This window comes from Primulina eburnea, chromosome 15, assembly GCF_022965805.1.
Source record: "Primulina eburnea isolate SZY01 chromosome 15, ASM2296580v1, whole genome shotgun sequence".
Taxonomy (NCBI): Eukaryota; Viridiplantae; Streptophyta; class Magnoliopsida; order Lamiales; family Gesneriaceae; genus Primulina; species Primulina eburnea.
Window position 1 is genome coordinate 22,952,601 of NC_133115.1, and position 6,577 is coordinate 22,959,177.

The following is a 6,577-nucleotide window of genomic DNA, read 5'->3' on the forward strand; positions in this document are numbered from 1 at the left end:
CCTGGATTTGTATGCAGTTGGATTACGTCATCTGATTTTTGGACCTTACAAATAAAATCTAAGAGAGACAAATAAATAAACAAAAATTATATATCTACATTATACTATTATGTAAACTATAAAGATTCTGTCTCGAATACAGACTAAATTTTTCTACTGGTATGATAATTTTCTAAATGACAATACTATTCGTGTCCCTCAAATATTTTTTTTTAAATTGTCATAATACGCCTATTCCACAAAATAAATGATATAATTACAAAATTATTCACGTGAAATCAAAAAATTCACGATCATCTGTACAATTTTTATACAATAAAACATTATATAAATTATAATATAAATATGTTTCATATCTTCCTTTTTTTTAAAAAAAAATCTACGCTATCAAAATAATAATTATAAAATTAAACTAAAAAATTATAAATATTTTCAATATAATTGTTTTTTGAGATCAGATTAGAATTTAGATGATGCTGAATAATTTTTTTTAAAATATTTTCTTCTAACCGAGCTCTTCTACAGCTAGCTGTGGGTTCACATCTCAATATGATTTAGAATAATATTTATTGTTCTTCGAGCTTACCCTAATTAGCCCTTTCTTTTAATAAAATCTTGATCAATACGTCAGAACTCATTTCAGATTACACCCATTGGATCATGGTAAGAGCATTTAATAGCATCGCTCATGATCCTCAAGTTATCTCTGATAGTGTCTACAAGAATCTTAAGTTATTGTTAACGTAAAGTATGGTCCCTTCAACTCATATATCTCGATCTAATCTGTAACCATTGATATATGGAGAGTTCCATATGAACTTGATGACGATGTGATGTATCTTTGAGTAATAATAGTGACATTTTATATGCAACTACGAACTATCTTTCCCTAAGAAACATTTCTTGTTCTAGCCAGATATTCTTTGCACTATTATGTAGAACCCCTACATTATCCACGGTCAAAGTATTAATGGTGTACAACCATAATGGTGGACTATTCCACTCAATATGTGAGGATCACGTAGACACTCTGAGGAAGAGGTGTTCAGTGAATCATCAATCATCACTCATCTGTATGAATGGACATTTATATACCCTTACCAATGAAACATGACATTTATATCATATATGTTAGTCTCAAGCTCAAGAAAACTTTATAATTATTTTAGGCGGCTGATTCGACTAAAAAATGTTTAAAATATATGGTACACTTCTTAATGAGCTTCATGATCTGAAGTTGAGAGACAGAAGACCTCATAGTACCTATTAAATATACAATATTTTATCTATGAAACTTGCCTATATAAACAGATAAAGTAAAAGCCATAATGGAATAAAACTGTAAAATATTATTAAAATAAAGATTTTTTTTTTTCAATAAAACCTAAGCCACAAGTTGGCTCGCTGGACACCTACTCAAATGGCTTCTTATTATCTTTCTTTTACATGTTGCAGACTGCAACATGTAAAAGAAAGATAATAAGAAGCCATTTGAGAAGAGATGGTCCAAAGATGAGAAAAGATCTTTAAAGAAGAAGAGATAAAAAATACTTTTTGGTGATGAGAACATGGTTTCTTTTTCCACAATTGAAACAAGATTGATTATCATTAGCTTGATTCTTTTTACAATTTAAATTGAATTCAGACTAACTTTTATTACTTTTCCCATTTTTTTAACAAATAAAGACATTGCTTTATTTTTTATCTGGTCAAAAAATATTCTATTTGAAGCTTGCGGTTGGATCTCTGGTGGGTTGTGGAGTGGATGGTTCTTCTTCCATCATGATCCCCAACTCGAACTCATATGGTTTCAAATCCGCAAATAGGTCATGTAATTCGAGTTTGTTGAGATCTTTGGACTCGCGCATTACCACCATATTTACATCACATTCCCTGGGTAGAGCTCTCATAACCTTCAAAGAAAATTAACGGTTAGAATATTCCTTAACAAGTTGTGCTATTTCAATGACAATACTGCTAAGCCATTTATCAAACTCATTGAGAGTCTCTCCGGACTTCATCTTGGAATAATTAGAATTTTTGGACTAACATAGTCAGCTTGTTCTATTTGATTTGATCATTGCCCTCACAGAGTTGGGTTAGCTTCTACCGATCTATTAGGCAGTTGAATATATCTTTATTTTGCTAAACATGTTTTTGAAAAGATTTTATATAAGATTTTCTTAGACACTTAGTCAAGGTTGGCCTTCTTCTTGTCCTACGAAGTCCATTCTGACTAGTGTTTCTCAATCATTTGCGGTGCACCATCATATATTGTTATTGTTGTATTGGGTTTTAAGATCTTCATTGGACCATCAGTGACAACATACCATATGTTATCATCCCGTGGAGCCAGATGTGCCTTTATTCGAAACTTTCAATTATCACAATATTATTTTCAAAACTTAGGAATCTTGTTAAATAATGTCATTTTAAATATATAGTTATTATAGTTCAAGAAAAACCCGCTCTGATAGAACTTTTGGAGATCGGATTGGAGTTAGAGGGGTGAATAAACTCTTTTAAATTTTTGTCTTAAAAACGAGTTGTTCTAATAGTTTTTATATTGTTAGGACAAATATTCTTGAACGACTATCTTTAGTGAGACACTAAAAATAACTATGTGCTGAAACATTCCGATTTTTTTATTGATAAGGTATATTATATAATTAAATCAAATGACAGTTGACAAGTAAAGACTAAATAAAATATTTACAAAAAATTTAAAGTTCGTAAATAAGTGAAACATATATTTATGTATGCTCGGAGATAAACACTCCAATGTGACCTTTTTTTACACTTGGGAAGGAATCTACTAAAATATAATGGTTTACAACTTCGTATGAAAAGTCACTTCAACTAATACTTATCACTTCTTATGTTGAAATTCTTAGTGATCACTTTAAAGGTTCTGGTATTTAAGAACCTTGGTTCACGAGACAACAACAAAAAACCAACGGTTAGCTTAAACAACATGAGTTGGTAGAAAATCACAAAGTCATCTTGAAAGATATGCTATGTTCTGATATAAGTGTGCTAAGTGAGCAGCTGAAAGTATGATCTTTTAAGAGTTATCAGAAATCTTGAATGAATATAGACTTGAAAGATATAAGCTTGTAGTTTATTCAACTAAACTTGTTCTTCAATCTAAAATCTACATATTTATAGCCGAAAAAATCCAACAGTCGAAAATTCTTTTCAACGATCATCTTTTCTTGTTACACGACATAATGGCATGTCTCTTTAAGCCACCGTACATAACATTGAAGCCCCATTTAATAATTATTTGTTTTTGCGACTTAACTCCAAGCTTCAGAAAAAGCTGATAGACCATAGACGATTTAGGAAATTTTTCTGTCATTCAAAAGTTGATAGAATATTGTCTAATCATTCTTGAACTTGTAATAATTGAACAACTTGAGTTGAAATATCCATTTTTATTTTCTCATATCTGATCAGTATGGTTGGACCATAGAGGTTTATCCTTGTCCACGGTCAGAAGACAAATGATCTGCAACTTGCGTTCTCTTGAGCGGATTGAACAACTAGACTTGATCCAATGGTTGGAAATCCTGAATTACAAATAAAAAGCGTCTAGATCCTGAAACAACTCGATGTATATATTTTCTAAATCATCTAAAGTTATGGTAAATGAAATATTTTAACAATGTTCATACTTTTTTGGGAATTATATAATTCGATTGATAACTCGAAAAAATAATCGATCCTGAATTGATTAAACTATAAACCGATTTTTGCAAAAAAAAAAAAAAAAAAACGAATTGCGTACCAAACAACTTAAATATGAAATTCAATTAATCTAGGATATTATTTGACACATCAATTGTAGCGTATCGTATTTTAAAACTACGTAAAATTTGCGAAAAATAAAAAATTTTCTTAAATGAGTAATAATCTTTCAAAATGCAATATAAATGAAATTCTTGATTAAATATTTGAAATATAAACGAGTAAAAACTATTTTCGTGTCAACAATGTCACAATCAAAACGAGATTGCAAAAAGGAACTTGTTTAAACAGCATGAATTATTTTCATTAAAATCAGAGTAAATGAATTTAACATGTATAAAATTCTTGAAAACTTAAGCGGTCCTCGGGTTAGGCCTCCCAGCAGTCCAAGCCAATTAACTGGTCCCCCCCTCTCGTCTCCTTGTACTCTTCCTCACCTGCATCGATCAAGTATGTTGAGTCTAAAGACTCAACATATATAAGCTGAGAATATCAAGTAATACATAGTAAAACCACATGCATTTTAAAGTACATACATACTTAAACTCTGAACGTACTTACATAAACATAAATGTGCCTTCATTTTATAAACTTTTTCATAAACGTGCTTGTAACATACATACTTAAACATGCATACTCATCATCATTTTGCGTAGAGATATGTTTCAAAGCACGTGATCCATAAAATAATGCGCCTGATCAGACTAAATCACAGTACTGGGCTGGCAGGGATCATCACAGCCTTTCGACCGAACGTCCATTCCCACATACATAAGATCCCTGGTCATGCTTTATTGGGTGGATTGTTCCCTGGTTACGCTTTACCGCTTCCCGATCCTGATCAAAACCCGGTCATGCTTTACCGACGTGGAGAGGTCTCTATACAAGTTCTCCGGCTTCCAAACCCGTAACATAATTGGTCACAAGACAATTCGCATACATAAAAAACATAAAACATTTTCTTTTTGCACGTCGAACATACTCACATAGCATTGAGGGCTTCATTGGATCTTGCTTGGGCTACTGCTGCACATACTCACACATTATTCATACAACTTAAATACCATAAATTAACCGTACCAATCGTGCTCACTACCGAAGTAATTTAAATAACTTATGATTTTATAGACCACTCGGGACTTGACCATATTTAATCATCATATTAAACCATGACACCGAACCCACCCCGAAACAATCTTGATATGAAGTATGAAAATTTCCCAAGCAATGGAAGACACGGACCCCGCTTAAACCATAATCCAACGATTCTTATTCAAGCTTCGTAACATCTAATCTAACCATCCCCGACGTATTAATACCCAAACGAGGCAATAGAACTTAAACCTAAAGCTCCTCAAAATCTCGGACAAGCGCCTAGGCGCCTGAAGTGTAGCGCTGTAGCGCTTGTTAAGTGCCTAGGCGCTACATCCCAGTGCCACGGCGCTAGCAGGTGCGAAGCACTAGCGCTACAACTAGGGCTGTAAACGAATCGAATCGAACCAAATTTTAAGAAGTTTGCAGTATTCGAGCTCGGAGCTCGAATCTGAATAAACATATTCGAAGCTCGATTCGAAATTCGAACTTTTATTATTTTTGATTCGAACTCGATTCGAACTGAGGCTCGAGTTCGAACTCGATTCGAACTTTTCAAATACTAAATCGAATAATTCGAATCACTACTAGAAATGGTGGTTTGTTTCATTGCTCAATTGTTATTCAAAAATATTAAAATGTATCACCTATCTACACCAAAAAACAAGTATAACAAACCATTAAATATTAGTCCTCCTTGATTTCGTTACACTTTTGAATCATCAATTTACAATTTTTCTTCAAATAAAATATGTATCAAATTTCCAGTTAAGCCATTTCATCCAAACTTGAAGATCCTTCCTCAAATACCTGAACACAATAAAATTCTTATGTTTTGTTTATTTGCATAAATACAGGAAACATGATAGGGAAAAAAGATAATGTATATAATTATTTACCTTCCAAAAGTTAAATATCAACACTATTTAACTATCAAACCTCAGCAAAATAGTTCAAAAGTCCATTCATTTCTTAAATACCTGCATTCAGAAAATTCACATGTTAAATTTATTTATAAAAAACAGAAAAAAAAAATACAAGATAGTACACATAATTGTTTACCTCCCAAAATTTAAAGATCAACACTCTTCAACTATCAAAAGGCTATTATCAAGCAACATATAAGCTTGAACAATTTGAACTTCAACAAAATAATTTCATCATATTCAACTCCTCAAATCCTACAATAAAAAATTATATTTATTAGCATTTACGGGGTTCTACAAACTTGAACTCAAATAAAATTACCTCCAAAGATGATGCACAATAGAGTTGTGGAAGCTTGATATATTTCACCAAATACCACAAACACAAAGAGGATGGAGAAAAAGACGAAGATCCATGGTTAAAAATGCAGTATTTAAACAAAAAAAACTAAAATAAAACCCCAATGAGGAAGTGTATACCTTAATCGATGATGAAGCAACTGATATTACAGAAAAGTCGAGAACTATCAGCGAAGATCTTGAATCTTGCAGAGAAGAAATATGAGCAGCGGCGGATTTGAAATGGTGAGAGAAAGATGAGAGAAACAAATTGTTAGGGTTTTGACTTTTGAACAAACGTTGATACTTGGATATTTGGAGTGTTGAAAATTGGACTAAGTCTTGGAAGTTGGACCTCAATACATGAGTAATATATATATATATATATATATATATATATATATATATATATATATATATATATATATATATATATATATATATATATATATATATATATATATATATTT

The 6,577-nt window shown here is 31.6% G+C and overlaps 1 long non-coding RNA gene across 1 annotated transcript; it reads right to left on the reverse strand.

The window, feature by feature from the left end:
• Positions 1 to 5,406: 5,406 nt before the first annotated feature.
• On the reverse strand, positions 5,407 to 6,040 carry LOC140815069 (uncharacterized). Its single transcript, XR_012114250.1, has 3 exons — positions 5,905 to 6,040; positions 5,742 to 5,822; positions 5,407 to 5,652 (listed from the first exon to the last, which is right to left on the reverse strand). It is a non-coding gene; the product is annotated as an uncharacterized lncRNA (long non-coding RNA).
• Positions 6,041 to 6,577: the final 537 nt, after the last annotated feature.